The sequence below is a fragment of the Callorhinus ursinus genome, unplaced genomic scaffold, assembly GCF_003265705.2.
Source record: "Callorhinus ursinus isolate GAN/ISIS: 27379988/994484 unplaced genomic scaffold, GSC_fseal_2.0 scaffold16, whole genome shotgun sequence".
In the NCBI taxonomy this organism is placed as follows: domain Eukaryota; kingdom Metazoa; phylum Chordata; class Mammalia; order Carnivora; family Otariidae; genus Callorhinus; species Callorhinus ursinus.
The window spans coordinates 924,417-941,510 of NW_027397078.1; the positions used below are offsets into that span (position 1 = coordinate 924,417).

Here is a 17,094-nt window from a genome sequence, read left to right on the forward strand (position 1 = left end):
ATTAGATCTCAAATCTCCCTTTATCATTGTTTTTCACCTAGAAAGAGAAGAAAATTTAAAAAAAGAAAGAGAAGAAAATGATTTTGTGTTGCCTTTCCCTCACCCATTTTGATAAGAATTGTTCTGAAGCTGCTACTAAAGAATACTGACAACTATATTTTCCTTGTACTGCCTTGTAATCTGATGCTATAGCATAGCAAACATGGCAGACACAATCTCTGCCTCAGGCACCTCTCTGATACATGGATTTCTATCCATAAGAAGACGTGAAGGGAACAAGGCTATTCTGTTTGTGCACTGATACTACAACAACATTTGTTACTATTAAGAGACTTGAGCTCTGACATTGAGTTTGGCTGTTTTGACAAGGTCTCTAAGATCCTAATGCTCCTCATAATGGACGATATCATGTACAACCAACTCTCCATCATTAGGTGAAATGAAGACAGATTTAGGTATTTAATTTATGGTGCCAAGTAGACTTGAGATTTCATGGAGGAGGTTCATGGCAGAGCATGTCTCTTGTCCTCTGGGAAATTCTTAAACTCAGTAGTTTAAAAATAACCTTTGAATTTCAGGGAAAGTCATTTAGATACTGCTGTGGTTAAATGGTTGTTTTTGCTAAGCACACACCTCAGAAGACAGGCAAATGATTATAAATGGTAGTAGAGAGGCAGCACTGCACTTCTGGGAAGCATAAAGCTAATCCGGTTTATGTGTCATCCTGCAACAGGATCAAGTTCTGTGCGTAGATGACAGTCAGTGGAAATCTGCCTCTTAAAGCCCACCAGTGGAACAAGGTGGGCAGTATCAAAAAGTAAGGGCAGCAACATCTGAGTTTCCATCATACCTCCACTTACCTGCTTTGGCACTGTGGTGGATTATAAATGAAAGCTGGAAACTCAACAACTGGTATACAGTGAGGTGAGGTCATCAGAAGCCTAGAGGATAAAGAGAAGCTTCCAAGACATACTGAAACATAGCATGACTTGGCCTTGGATTTCTAGGACATGAGAGTGTATGTTCCTAGTCAGGAACTCTCAGAAGCAGAATATCTTTTTACATACTGAGCCAAATCTAATCTTAGTTGCAAATGTATGCAAAACACCTGGCATGAGGTGGCTATTCAGTGGATAAGGCTGGCCGCAAGCATAAGGTTTCTGTTTAGAGAGTTTTCCCACACTAATTATTGACAACCATGTGTATACATGACTTGTCATCACTTGCACCTGTACTACATTCCAGCATGAAGGACAATATGCTCCATGTTTTTCAAGTCCAAAAATCAGAAGTCCATATACACATTTTCTATGATTTACAGAGTGGAGGAAGAAAAAGAAAAGAAAAAACACCACATAAATCTAATCATTCTAGGCTAAAGTCAATCCTAGGAACTGACTCTTGGTTGCCAGAGGGAATTTTATGGGAAAAGTGTAGTGTAGCTGGAGAAGTCAGGCATGAAAGCTTTAACTCACTGTAGGAGCTGTTGAATCATTCTACACTCAACGTGTGTCTGAGCAAGGGCAGGCATCGTACCAATAGCATAAATGGTAGCACTGGGGTGGTTGTGAGCCAGGGCAGATCTTTAGGCCAGAGTGCTTTATTATTGGCTTTTCTTTATAGGGAGCCTGGTAACTGGGATATGTGCATGACCTATTGCATTCTTTGCTCAGAGGCAAAGGATATCTGTTCTCTGCATGTAGCTTCTTTTTAACTCTGGGGTGGAGGGAGGAAAAGCAAACAAAGTAGTAGCCAGCCTTCTCTCTCCTCAGTGTCTTCTAGTCCTATTGCTATTGAACTCTGTCTTAACTGTTTTAATTGAGGCTTCCACCATAGCAGACACTTCCTTTGTGGGATGACTATTGGTGGGGCATTTGGGGATTTCATCACCTTTGGGCAGGCCTTTCCTTGCTTCTGCTTGAGGAAGGAGAAAGTGGGAGGAAAGGAAGCTCTAAGTGGGTAAATCTCAGATGTTGTTAATTCCTCTATCTCCCTTCTGATGACTACCTGGGCTGTCATCCTGAGGGGTACATGGTTCTTGGGTTTTGGTGTCATCATGTGTTTTAGCATGCTAGTCACACTCCAGAGCTTGGACTTCCTGACCAACAACAGTAGTATAGTGGTGACCTCAAAAAGGAAGTTGATATTCTTAATGAAAAACCAAGCTACTGTTGGCAGATTGTTGAGGCTGTAGGCTGACAACAATGACCTTCACCTTACCCTGCCCCTGCTCTAGAAGAAAAAGACCTAAGACTCACTGTTGGTAAAGATACCACTCAGTTATTTCTAATATCCTGACAATTATTTTGCCAGGGTGTGAATACAGAGGCACCTCCCCATTCCTCCCAACTTCACAGTTCCCTGCAGTCCTTCTGGGATAGTGAAGACCATTATTCCTAGGAAATCCTACAAGGGGAATTCCAGGTCAGGGAGCAGGACAGAGCCCTTAGCTTTTGTTGGAATACAGTTTGGTTCACTGCTGGGGAACCTTTCACAGTGACTCATTGTAGGTGCCTGATCTTTTGAGTCACCACTATTAAGGGATGCTGGTCATCCAGTGTTAATTATGAGCCCTTGATAGTTATACAGACTTTACAGACCATAAGAATAACAGGAGAATCTATTTGGAAGCTCACCATCCCCTACTTCATCCCCTCTGTGGTATTGTGTCCATTTGTGGCTCACTGTATACTTAGGCACATTCATATGGATTTGTCCCTGCTGATGTATGTGTGTTTCTTTTCCTACCAGTGGGAGTTAGTGTTTCTGTGTAGGAGTCTAGCATTGTACTTTTTAGTCAAGTCCTATGAGGGGCATTCTCAGGAGAATTAATAGAACAATTTGTTTAGAAAACACTTCCCACCCCCAGATGTCCCTAAGCAGACCAGGCTGATTACAAAAAGGACTAATTCAAATCAGAACTCTTTGGGAAGTTCTCAGAAGATCAAATAGTCCAATTTCAGATTACACATTTGGGATCTAGGGAAAGGTATTTGGGCTAGAGCCCGCAAGATGGAGGTACTGGGGATGGGATGATAAAAGAGAAGAAGAGAAAGGAGGTTTGGTAAAAGGTTAAAAAGAACAACAAATAAGGACATAGCCCTGCCAGATGCCTAATTTCTCTTTCAATGTTTGCAAATGCCACACAAATAGCTCTTGCATTTGAGTTGTCCAGGTGGCTGGAGATCTATTTATTTTGCATTTAACCAAGGGTCAAAGGATCTTTGCTGATGTTTTTGCTTAAGGTTCCAAATAAACTTTCTACCATGTTTATCTGGGGGTAGACTGGGGTAGAGGTGGTTTGTTCAGTACTTAAGTTATTTTTAGATCACCTTTAAGTCACTCCTTTGGAAGAAAGCAGCATTTATGTCCTGAAGGATTTCCAAAAAGAATACAGAGAAGCTGGGTTACTACCCCCTCATTCCTGACTCTGAGAGAATTTACCACTGGGAATCCAGGCAAGTCACTTGGACTCTTTTCCCTGATTTCAAAGGGTTATTGTGCAAATAACCGGAATTGGTCAAACAGTGGTACAAACTAAGGCAAGGTATCAGAGATCTAGCTCTACCTAAGGCCAAGTTAAGTTTTAAGGGCAGATAATGACAAGTTAGTGGTTGGCAATATAAACTCATGGACTCTGATTGTCATCATAATGAACACCTAAAACCAGTGTCCTGCTGTGAGTCCCATTTTACTGGATTTCATTCATGTTATCTTACTAAAGTAGGTATGTCAAGCATTTGTTGTACAGTGGCCTCAAATCTCAATTTCTATAAAACTATATACTGTTTCTCCTAGGAGCTAAAGAATTTTAGATTTTAGATTTTTTGCCTGTGTGTGACCACATAATTTTCAAGGTATAAATTTCACAGATTTATATAACACTGTATATGTACTAGTCATGCTTCTCTATTTAGTTTTTCTAAATAGGAGACAGTATAATTTGAAGAGGAATTGTAACTTTATGAGCTATTTTCCCCTGTTCACCTCAGAGATAAAAAATAAACTCCTGTAGATAATATATTTTATAGCATTATATTCAGCACTAGGAGCTATATTTCTATAGATTCCATAGTAGCACATATACGTTAGTAATTATGCATAAGCAATAAGTTCAAATTCTTCTAGTTAGGCCAGTCAGTGTGTGTGCATGCACACACACATAAAAGCCTCCAAAGGCATGAAAGATAGCAGAAAGAACTTCATGGGGAATGTTTCTCTAAAGGTGTTATACAATAGGCATATAACAATATGGTACCAAAAGCATGATTCATAAAAGTAAAAATTGATAAACTGGATCTCATTAAAATGTAAAACTTTTGCTCTGTGACTTTATTAAGAGGATAAAAAGGGAAATTATAGACTGGGAGAAAATATTTTCAAATCACATTTCCAACAAAGGACTTATTTCTAGAATATATAAAGAACCCTAAAATCTAAGTATTTAAAAACCAAAAAATCTAATTAGAAAATGGGTAAAAAACATAGACATTTCATCCAAGAGAATATACAGATGGCAAATAAGTACATGAAAAAATATTCAATATCATTAGCCATTAGAGAAATGCAAATCAAGACCACAATGAGATGTTACTACATGTCTATTAGAATAGCTAAAACAAAAAAGTAGTGACACCACCAAATGCTACAGAGGATATAAAGACACTAGATCATTCATATATTGTTGGTGGGAATGTAAAATGGTAACAGGTACTCTGAAAAATAATTTGGAAGTTTCCTTTCAAACTGAAAATAGATTTACCATACAGCCCAGCCATTGTACTCTTGAGCACAGATTCCAGAGAAGTAAAAAATTTATTTTCAGGTAGAAATGTGTACATATATGTTCATAGAAGTTTTATTCATAATATCCAAACACTGTAAACTACCCAGATGTCCTTCAATGGATGACTGGTTAAACAAATCATGGTACATGCATACCATGGAATACTACTCAGCAATATAACTTTGATGAACCTCAGGGAGATTATCCTGAGTGTAAAAAACTAATCTCAAAAGGATACATTTTGAATAATTCCATTTATGTAACAATCGTGAAATAACAAATTATAGAAACAGAACAGATTTGTGGATGCCAGTGGTTAGGGATGGGAAGGGCAGAGGCAGCAGTGTGGCTATAAAGGAGTAGCATGAGGGAGTCTTGTAGTGATGGTACAGTTCAATATCTTGATTGTCATGATGTTTCCTCAAAGCTACACCTGTGATAAAATTGCAGAGCTACACACACACACACACACACACACACACACACACACACACACACTGAATTTATGTGTAACTGGTGAAATCCGAATAAGCTCTGTGGATTGTACCAATGTCAGCTTCCTGCTTTTGCTGTTGTACTACAGTTATGCAAGCTGGTAATATGGGGGAGGGTGCATGAAGGGTGCACAGGACCTCCTTGTACATTTCTTTGAACCTTCCTATGAATCTATAATTGTTTCAAAAAACTTTTTAAATGTCTAAAGAAAACCAAGAGTAACATTTTTTGAATGCTGTATATTTTGTTTTCTATGTAAGGCATACTTAATTTCTTTATTTTGTGTATTAAAAATAATTTCTGTCTATTAAAAAATAATTTTCTGTCTTTTTGTGCCTGAACATAACACAATATATTTTAAAAAGTGTAGCCTATAATGTAAAAAGATATTCTCTGGTGTAGGGATGTGATGGTGAAAATGGGAGGTACCTGAACACAGCTGAAACCAGAGTTTTACAGCCCACTGTTAAACTGTAATCGACAAATTTCATAGGGTTGTTTGTTTAGAATTTTGTAATAATCAGTCCTCAATTGTGGCATGACTAATCAAAATATATTTATATTTGGCTTTTAGAGTGCATTTTATATTTTCACTTAAATGTGGTTATATAAGCCCAGTGACTCCATATTCCAATCAGAAAATAGATGACATCTCATCTTAGACTCAAGCAAAATACCCAACTAAGGCAGAATGACTGTCTTGAGACTTGAAAAATATGTATTTCACATGTTTCTTAGCTCTTAGTTGCCTTAGATTGTCTATTATGTGGTGAGATGGTCTTGTGACATTTACCTTGAGGAAATTAATTAAGCATTTTGACTCAAGAAGCCCTTTTTAGGGTTGTAGGTTACATTAGATGTTAGAGCTCAAGAAGAGAATAAAGAATGTTATCAATGGAGTTTCTCAAGATCCTTTTTAAATTGTCTTAGTGAGACCCTGAAAACATTTTAACCCAGGAAAATGGTATAATTTTTATTTATTTATATCAACTTACTTAAAGGTTTATATCTAAGCTAAAATATACCTACACACGTATTCTGAAAAAATAAAACATGTAAGTGGCAATAATATAAACTGAACAGAATCTGTAACACACTTTGACGTTCTTAAATGCTATTGAGAAAATATGACATTTTCCTGCACCTAAACTTGGAGAAGGAAAAGCACTCTAAGTGTACCTATTGAAGCAATGAGTTATGAAGATGATACCCTACATCCTCATTGCCTTTGTAGGATGCTGAAAGGATAAATCAAGCAGAGTTTAGAAAATATTGTAAGCTTCATGGAAAATGTATGCTTGATGTTTTTTTCCTCATACAGTAAAAGGTTTTACACACTGAATTCTGCCTTCCTGATACCCTTCACTGACATCTTTTCCTCTAACTACCATTTTTCTCTTTGATTCTCCTATCCACTCACTCCAGAACCACCTTCTTTCAAATAGATATCCATATACCCACCCTTGTTTCAAGCTGTCAATCAACATGTCCTTTTACCTCTGAACATGCATTTTGAAGGACTTATATATGTGGGATTCAATTAGGAAGTTGAGATAGACCAAAGGGCATTCCAATCCACCTCTGAGTCCTTGAATAAGGAGATGGTATGTTCATATCTCTACATCATATACTCTACAAAAAAATTGTCCTCTTTCATACTTACTCAAGGTTTATGAGGTTTTCAGGTTACATTTCCCTTGTTATTTTTCATTATGTAAGGTGCTACTCCTGGCTAAAAACCATGTGATTTTTAAAAAAAATCAGTGAATAATAAGCCTGGAAAAGTCTTACCATGCCTCCAGGTGAGAAAGGCCTGGAGAAATTAAAAAGCCCATCAATTGGAAATATCATGGTGGAAATTCTGCCCATCAGGAAAAGCACAGAGATTATAGATAGAGTGTTTTCTTATAGCTGATTTCTCTGCAATAACCAGAAAGAGTTCATTGGCATGGGCAATCTCTGCCTACTCTACACTCACTTCTCTATGTTAAAAGTGCTCTTAGTTTTCCACCGGTCTCATGTTGGTAGAGTAAATCTTTGGTTGCTCCTGTAGAATTGAGAGCTAAGTAGAACAAGCATTTCCTTTCTCTGCATCAAGGCTAAAAGGAGGAGAAGAAACATTTAAGAAAAGTAAGAACAGCCATTTGGAGGGGATAGCTTAAGTATATAGTTACAAGTATATAGCCATGAACAAGGAGATGGGTTTGTTGACTATGATGTCCACTCTAACCATCTTAAGCTTTTGAAAGGTACACAGATAAAATGAGATTTATTTGCCAGTTTTCATTGTATAATTGTACATTTAGACTTCCCTTGAAAGCCCAAGGCACATAAATGGCAAAATAGAATAAGAAGGGGTTAGAATTTTTGCTTTAGGTTGGCAGAAATTGTTATGTAGCTAGCTGTAGACTTTTGGGTTCTGTCCAGTAAAGCCATAGATCATGATAGTTGGTGTGATGACACCCTGCTTTTAGTTGTTTGTTCTATGGGAAATGGTCTTGTGATACTTACCTTTATTTCATATAACTAGTTTTGAGTTAATATGCAAGGTTAGACCTCTAAAAGCTAGTCATTTCTTCCTACATAATTGGCCTGGAATTAGAATCTGCTATCAGAACAGATTGCCACCAGGTAAATGGGGGTGCCTTAGTTATGGCAGATTATAGCTGCCCTTTGAAACTGTATTTCCCATAGTTGTGATTAATGGAATATAACAGAAGAGGATGTTTTCAACTCAGTCATCCTTTTGGTCCTTCAAAAATTGCCTTGCTGTTTTAATATAAACATTAGAGAAGATTAGATTCGAAATGTCTATGTGCTAAATTTAAAGAGATACGAACACTTGGGTTCACTAATACTAGCTGTTCTAATCACCACTTGTTTCAACACTGGTTTCTCTTCCAGACTTGAGTAGAACATTTCTCTTAACTTACCTTAAATCTTCATACCTATAGTCAGAAGCCCTTCTGATGTTCTACGTTCTCTTTTTTTGGGGTTGGGGGAGAAGTTCAAAAGTCCCAGCACTATGAGTATCTTTATGGGGACAGCAGGCACAAATTCCTCTACAGACTTAAATTTGATTTTCTATTTATAGGCTTTGTTTCCTTTCCCAGTGATCCCTGCTCTGTTATTCATGGGAGGGAGAGAGTCTGTGCTCTCATGGACTGATCCTTAAAAACCAAAAGTACCCTAACCTCTGTTAGTAAAGACCCAATGGGTCTGGACTATTCGTATGTAAATGATGCTGTCAAATTTGGGGCAAAACACTGATTTCAAATTGAACCCCCCAGTATCCTGTTGCAACCACATATATACTAACACTTAACAAGCCTTGTGTTCCAATTTAGGGATCAAAAAATATTATCACCATATCCACAGAAGGAAAAAAGAAATAAGTATTGAATTTATACATAGCACTAAGCACTTTCATGTATTCTTTTGATCTTTATTAAGAGTTGAATGTCATTATATGTGTTTTTGCAAATGAAAATGCTGAGGTTTATAAGTTAAATTACTTGCCCAAGGACACACACCTAGTAAGTGGTGGAGCTGAGTTTCAAATCCAGGTTTTTCTGGCTCCAAAATCTACACTTCTTTTTACTCTACTTAATGGGCTTTTGCCTAAATATATATGCTTGAAAATATAAGAATCTTCATGTGTTTCCTATAGTAGCAAGTGGCTTTTAGGAGCCCATTAATAGGAACATTCAAGAATATGCTTTCTTGTTGTTCTCCCCAGGTGTGTTTTTCCTGCACTCAATTTCACTTTATATACATTCATCAGGTACCTACTATGGGTAGGTTGTGGCACTCTGGGCACTGTGCTTGTCAGATATAACTCAGCCTTATTTGTGATTTACAAAGAGTTTTGTGCATGGTTTACCTTTCTGACTGCTCAGTTTTGAAATAATTTCTATTCCTGAGTCCAGGAGCTATCCTTGCAGTCTTTAATTTGGTAGGAGGCTACTTTATGGCCACAGACCTGAGCAATATTAATAGTTTTGTCTCTTACGTCTTGGTCTTCCCTTGGTGTGCCAAAAGATGCCAAATGTTAGCATCTTTATCCGCAGTTCCCAGCAAAGAGATGGCAGCTTGGGGAAGTGACATGACTTGCTCACATAGCAGGTTACTGATGGAGCCCAAACTCCATGGAATTCAGAGTCCATTATGCCCACTGTCTCTCCCAGGTGCCATATTGCTGCCCATATTGCTCCCACGTACAAATGTTTCTCTGAAAACTCCCAAACTGGATCATTCAGATTTCTTGTGGTTTTGGGAACTATCCCTTCTCTCACCTCAAATCAACCTCAAATCAACCCTTACTTTCCAGGAAAGAGAGGCAATGGGTACAGTATAATGAGTAGAAATGTGTCTAGGCTTTGGAATCAGACAGATTTAGGTTGACAGTCATCCCCTTGGAGAAGTTGGTTGACCATTCTCAGTTTCAGTGCCTTATCTGTAATGTGAAGGCAGTAACACTTACCTGGAAGTATTGTTGTGAGTATTAGTACTAATGTATACAATATGAGTAGCAGGATGCCAAGCCATAATGAACACTTCAGAAAAAGTGTGGATATCAGAATTGTGTCTGTAATAAGATACTTAGGAATAAACTTAACCAAAAATGTAAAAGACCTGTACACTGAAACTATAAAACACTGATGGATGTGATTGAAGACAACACAACCAAATGGAAATGATATTCCATGCTCATGGACTGGGAAAGCAAATATTGGTAAAATGTCCACACCACCGAAAGCAACCTACAGATCAAACGAGTACATTACTTTTTTTATTATTATTATGTTATGTTAATCACCATACATTACATCATTAGTTTTTGATGTCGTGTTCCATGATTCATTGTTTGCATATAACACCCAGTGCTCCATGCAGAACGTGCCCTCTTTAATACCCATCACCAGGCTGACCCATCCCCCCACCTCCCTCCCCTCTAGAAACCTCAGTTTGTTTCTCAGAGTCCATCATCTCTCATGGTTCATCTTCCCCTCCGATTTCCCCCCCTTCATTCTTCTCCTCCTGCTATCTTCTTCTTTTTTTTTTTTTAACATATAATGTATTATTTGTTTCAGAGGTACAGGTCTGTGATTCAACAGTCTTACACAATTCACAGCACTCACCATAGCACATACCGTTCCCAATGTCTAACAAGTACATTACTTTTTATCATATGTATGAAGAGATGAAAGGGGCAAGAGGGATTAGCTCTGTCTCCATATTTCTCTGTGTATCAATTTTGGTGTTTGTTTATTGCTATTAGTCTGTTTCACACTGGACTCCCCCTGCCACTTCCCCTGCTCCTCCCCTTTCTTAAGCAATCTGGTTTGTTAGGTCCTGTTTCCAATTAAAGGTCAGTCCCCTCACCCTCCCAGAGGACAATTTTGCCTGTTGTTTATTTTTTGTGTGATTCAGGTCTAGACGTCCCCCAGATCCTAACTAATAACCCTTCTCTTCCCATTTTAGTCAGTGCTGCATTCTCCCCAGCAACTCTGAGCAGAGAGCTGCACACATTGATTAGGGCACAATCTCAGAGCTAATGAAATGGTGGCTGAGAGATGGTTCTAAGACCAGTGGGAATCCTATGCATCATTGGTGGGAAAACAAGCGTCTTTTGTCATCTACAACTCTGTGAATGATCGCTGCCATCCCCAGCGGCTCCTCCAATGTAACACGCTCATCTTATTCTTATTTCTTTTCTATTCCTCTCTTACTCCCCCCTTTCAGGCCTGTCAGCTTGAGTTATAATACCACTGATATCTCCCTTTCTCTCTCTCTTTCCCTCTCCCTTTTTGCATTTGTACTTTTCTGGATAAGCTATCAAGAGTTGAGCAGCACAAAATCCAGATGGTAACAGTCAGCCTTGCTCTAAGCCCTGGCCAGTGGGTGTTAGAATTTGATTACTGCAGTTAGTAGTCATTTAGAAGTTGAGTAGTCTTAATCCCTTAAATATAGCCTGGCTAGAGAAGGGGGAGTAGTTTTACCAGATGTTTGCCTGCAGGGAGAAGTTGGAAAGGGATGCAGATCTGGTTGGTGTTTCAACAGGGAAATAAATGAAGGTCCAAAACTATGAGAAGGGTAGCAGTAGGTCTTAGGGTAAAGCATCTGAATGGGCTATGGCAAGTGGTTCCTGGGAGGAGGAGGCAGCAGTAACAGCAGCGCTTTCAGTCTTTTCTAGTAAGATCCTTGTAGAATGCTTTTGTTCGGTAGTTGTATGGCCAAGTTAATGTTTTAATTATTGCTACCAGGAGCTGTTCAGGTCAGAGAAAAATTTCCCTTTGGGCCCAGCATGGTATTACCCTCATTAACCATGAAGATGTCTTCTAATGGTGCACTTGATTATGCCATACTTCTTTACCAGAGGTGACAGTAGGGAGTTATACTACAGGATGGAAGGAAAGGAATGAGAAGGGGAAATTAGACTTTGAAAATACAGATGACTAATTAAAATGATTTCAAATAACACCAAAAACAGAAAATGTAGAGATACAGTGAAAAAAGCCTTGTACTGGAAGTTAGGAGGCCAGGGCTAGTTTACCACATAGTGACCTTGAGCAAGCTACTTACTTCACCTCCTTGGGTCACAGTGCTCTTCTTTGGAAAAAAACCAATAGTATTATCTACCTTGCCTACTCCCCAGAGTTGTCTTTAAAGCCAAATAAGAATCTTCAAGATCTTTATAGCTGATAAAGTGCTGTGTAAATTAAACAGTTATTATTACCTTAATTACTTTAGCACTTCATATTAAAAACAAAACCAAAACTGAACCAAATAGCTGTGATTCACACCACAAATCTCCCCCCATATCATGCCTCCTTTTGTCAAATGACATAGAATAGGGTATAACTTGCAAAGAGACCTGTGATTTAAACCTTTTTTTTTCTTTTACTGAGGGAATAACTGGTTTTCCATGTCCTGTAAAACTCCGAGATTTTAGCTGTGCCATTTGTTAACCTACTAAGGAAGTAACTAAATTTGTCCAAGCCTCAGTTTCTCCATCTATACATATAAAACAAGGATTGTTACAGCACCTACCTTTTAGGGTTATTGCTGGGATCAAATGAGATAACCCATGTAACATGATTTTACAGTGCTTCCCACATAGTAAAGGCTTACCAACTGTTAGCAATTCACATTATTATTACCATTATTATTATTACTACTACTACTACCAACACCACTGCTAAGGAATCTTGTCCCTAGTGGCCTTCTTTGGCACAGGTTTTCAGCTTTGTTACCTGGCCAGTAATACCTCTGGAACCAAAGCCCACAATATAATCCCTTCCTTGACAAATTAGTGTCTCCTGCAATCACAGCTCTCTCCTCCCATCTCCCTCCATGTTTGGTGGGCTGTCAAATTACCATTACCTCCAGGTGAGGCAATTTTGCTCAGCCAGAGAGTCCACTGTTCAGAGCTAAGGTATCCACAGGTTTAGGGGCTGAGTTAAGTCTCCCATGGATCTGTCTCTTACCCTACCCTGAAGTCAATCCCACCCCTGAAGTCCTTTTACCTGAGACCTTGCTCCTGTTCTCACCTATCACTGGTGGGGCAAAGCGGACAAGACACACGCACACACGCACACACGCACACACGCACACATGCACACATGCACACATGCCTCCCATTCCCCCCCCCACACAGAAGCACTAATGAATTAATGAATTTCATCTTCCCTAGACCACTACTGCTGCAAGAAGCAAGCAGAACCACCTGGTTCTAGTATCCATTTCTGTCTATCAACTTCATTTTTGTCAACACCACTTTATAAAGCTGAGAAAAAATAAAAATGAAAACTCACACATCCCCTCTTTATTATCTAACCACTTCATCCCAAGAGGACGTTAGTAAATATATTCTTAGGTCCCGTGCATGCCTTCAGATAACTGTGCATGGGGCCAGTTTGGCAATAACACAATCTCCCCAACTCCCCAAGTACATGGGGTAGGTGATATGGGCTTGTCACACCCACATTATGAGACATTTGAAGCCATGATTGGAAAGAGACAGTTATTTTTAATAAAGACCAAAGCACAGAAAGCATCAACTGAGTCTTCAGTGCTTTGTTCTTTGAGTGAGTTGTAGCCAAATGAGCTGCATAGTTGTATGTTTGCAAGGTTCCTTTGGCACTAGGTTGCAAGCATTTTTAAAACACCATTAAAGGCTGAAGTCCCCAGCTTTAAGAACTTCTAGGTATGTTATAGCATGTTGTTACAAAGTATAAAAATATGCAAAATTGGGGGGACGGAGCAAGATGGCAGAGGAGTAGGAGACCTGGATTTCGTCTGGTCTCAGGAATTCAGCTGGATAGGGATCAAACCATTCTGAACACCTACGAACTCAACAGGAGATCGAAGAAAAGAATAGCAACAACTCTCTGAACAGAAAAGCAACCACTTTCTGGAAGGTAGGATGTGTGGAGAAGTGAATCCGAGGTGATACTCGGCAGGATAGACGGTGGGGGAGGGGACCTCCGTCCTCCACTTCTGACAAGTGATAGAGCCACGGAGCACAAAATCGGAACTTTTTGACGTCAGCTCCACTGAGGGACGTCGCTCCAGTGGCTGAGCCGGGGGTGGAACCCTCGCGGGACAGTGTGGTCTCGGGACCCTCGGGGTCACAGAAAGACCAGGGGTGCCTGAGTGTGGCAGAGCTCCCAGGTATCGGAGCGGGGAAGCTGGCTGCAGAGACAGAGCCGAGGTGCAGGCTCTCAGCTCGGGGTTGCCATAAACTGTGATCGGCGACACAGTCGGGCCACTGCTTCTCCAGCAGGGACTCAACAATTGGCAGATCCGGGGAGACTCCCCTTCCTCCCCTGGGAGGAGCAGCGTAGGAGCACACCGCAGGGATCTGCTGGGTTTGGAGACTCCACACCGAGTCGGGCGCCAGAGATAGAAACGCTCGGTCACAGGCCGGGTGAGCACGGAGTGCGGCCAGAGACCGGGGAGACAGGAGTGATTGACTGCTTGCTTTTCTCTGGGGCCACACTGAGGAGCAGGGCCCCGAGTTCTCGGCTTCTCCAGGGCGGAGATTGGGAGACCGCCATTTTCACTCTCATCCTCCAAAGCTGTATGGAAAACTTGCAGGGAACAAAAGCTCAGAGAGCAAACCCAAGCAGATTACTTAGCCTGGCCCCGGGAGGGGCGGGGCAATTCCACCTCCGGCAAAGACATTTGGGTACCATGGCAACAGGCCCCTCCCCCAGAAGATCAGCAGGAACAGCTCACCAAGACCAAGTTTGCCGCAATGAGAACGGCAGAACTCCAGTGCTAGGGGAATACTGCACATAGAATTCATGGCTTTTTTACCATGATTCTTTAGGCTTCCAAAGTTAATTTTTTTAACTGTCTTTTTTTTTGAATTTTTCTTTTTCCCTTTTCCAACCAACATCTTATCAATCCCCTTTTTAAAAAAACATTTTTATTTTTCATTTTTAGAGTCATATTATATCCCTTCATAGTAGTTACCCTTATTTTTGACACATATATATGTTGTTCTCGCTTTAAAATTTTGGAATGCAGTTTCTTCTAACAAATCAAAATATACCCTAAATCTCTAGTGTATGGCTTTGTTCTACTCTCCTGCCTCATCACATTCTCTCCCCCTTTTTTCTTTCTTTCTTTCTTTTTAAACCCTCTTCTTTCTTTTTTCAAACAACTTCTTATCAATTCCTTTTATAAAATTTTTTATAATTTTCATCTTTACAGTCATATTTCATCCCTGCATCATATCAACCCTTATTTTGTACATATATGTCTTTCTTTCTTTAAAATTCTGGGAGATGCTTTCTTCTAACAGACCAAAATACACCCAAAATCTAGTGTGTGGCACTGATCTATGCACCAGCCTGATCATATTTGATCATATTCTGTTTTTTTTTGTTTTGTTCTGTTTTTGTTTGTTTTTATCTTTTTCTTTTTCTTTTTTTTCTCTTTCATTTTTCTTTCTTTCCCTTTCTTTCCCCTGGTTTCAGGTCTTTTCTGATTTGTTTAGAGTATATTTTCTGGGGACGTGGTTACCCTGTTAGCATTTTGTTCTCTCATTCATCTATTCTCCTCTGGACAAAATGACAAGATGGAAAAAAACCACCTCAACAAAAAGAACAAGAGGTAGTACCGTCTGCAAGGGACCTACTCGATATGGACATTAGTACGATATTGGACCTAGAGTTCATAATGATGATTTTAAAGATACTACCTAGGCTTGAAAAGAGCATGGAAATTATTAGAGAAACCTTTTCTGGAGAAATAAAAGAACTAAAATCTAACCAAGTCAAAATCAAAAAGCACTAACTGCTAGGATAAATGAGGCAGAAGAGAGAATCAGCGATATAGAAGACCAAATGATGGAAAATAAAGAAGCTGAGAGGGCGCCTGGGTGGCTCAGTTGGTTAAGCGACTGCCTTCGGCTCAGGTCATGATCCTGGAATCCCGGGATCGAGTCCCACATCGGGCTCCCTGCTCAGCAGGGAGTCTGCTTCTCCCTCTGACCCTCCCCCATCTCATGTGCTCTCTCTCTCTCATTCTCGCTCTCTCAAATAAATAAATAAAATCTTTAAAAAAAAAAAAGCTGAGAAAAAGAGAGATAAACAACTACTGGATCACGAGGGCAGAATTCGAGAGATAAGCGATACCATAAGACAAAACAACATTAGAATAATTGGGATCCCAGAAGAAGAAGAAAGAGAGAGAGGGGCAGAAGGTATATTGGAGCAAATTATAGCAGAGAATTTCCCTAATGTGGGGAAGAAAACAGGCATCAAAATCCAGGAGGCACAGAGAACCGCCCTCAAAATCACTAAAAATAGGCCAACACCCCAACATCTAATAGGAAAACTTACAAGTCTCAGAGACAAAGAGAAAATCCTGAAAGAAGAGATATATAACCTATAATGGTAGAAACATTGGATTGGCAACAGACCTATCCACAGAGACCTGGCAGGTCAGAAAGGACTGGCATGATATATTCAGAGCACTAAATAAGAAAAATATGCAGCCAAGAATACTATATCCAGCTAGGCTGTCATTGAAAATAGAAGGAGAGAGAAAAAGCTTCCAGGACAAACAAAAACTAAAGGAATTTGCAAACATGAAACCAGACCTAAAAGAAATATTGAAAGGGGTCCTCTAAGCAAAGAGAGAGCCTAAAAGCAGCATAGACCAGAAAGGAACACAGACAATATACAGTAACAGTCACCTTACAGGCAATACAATGGCACTAAATTCATACCTTTCAATAGTTACCCTGAATGTAAATGGGCTAAATGCCCCAATCAAAAGACACAGGCTATCAGATTGGATTAAGAAACAAGACCCATTGATGTGCTGTCTGCAAGAGACTCATTTTAGACCCAAAGACACCCCCAGATTGAAAGTGAGGGGGTGCAAAACCATTTACCATGCTCATGGACACCAAAAGAAAGCTAGGCTGGCAATACTTATATCAGACAAATTAGATTTTAAACCAAGGACTGGAATAAGAGATGAGGAAGGACACTATACCCTACTTAAAGGGTCTATCCAACAAGAAGATCTAACAATTGTGAATATCTATGCCCCTAACATGGGAGCAGCCAATTATATAAGGCAATTAATAACAAAAGCAAAGAAACACATTGACAACAATACAATAATAGTGAGGGACTTTAACACCACCCTGACTGAAATGGACAGGTCATCTAAGCAAAAGATCAACAAGGAAATAAAGACTTTAAATGACACACTGGACCAAATGGACTTCACAGACATATTCAGAACATTCCATCCCAAAGCAATGGAATACACAGTCTTCTCTAGTG

The 17,094-nt window shown here is 39.6% G+C and overlaps 1 protein-coding gene across 1 annotated transcript in view; it reads left to right on the forward strand.

Moving 5' to 3' along the window:
• DGKK (diacylglycerol kinase kappa) overlaps positions 1-17,094 on the forward strand; it is a 148,503-nt gene that overhangs the window by 20,692 nt on the left and 110,717 nt on the right. The window lies entirely within an intron of this gene.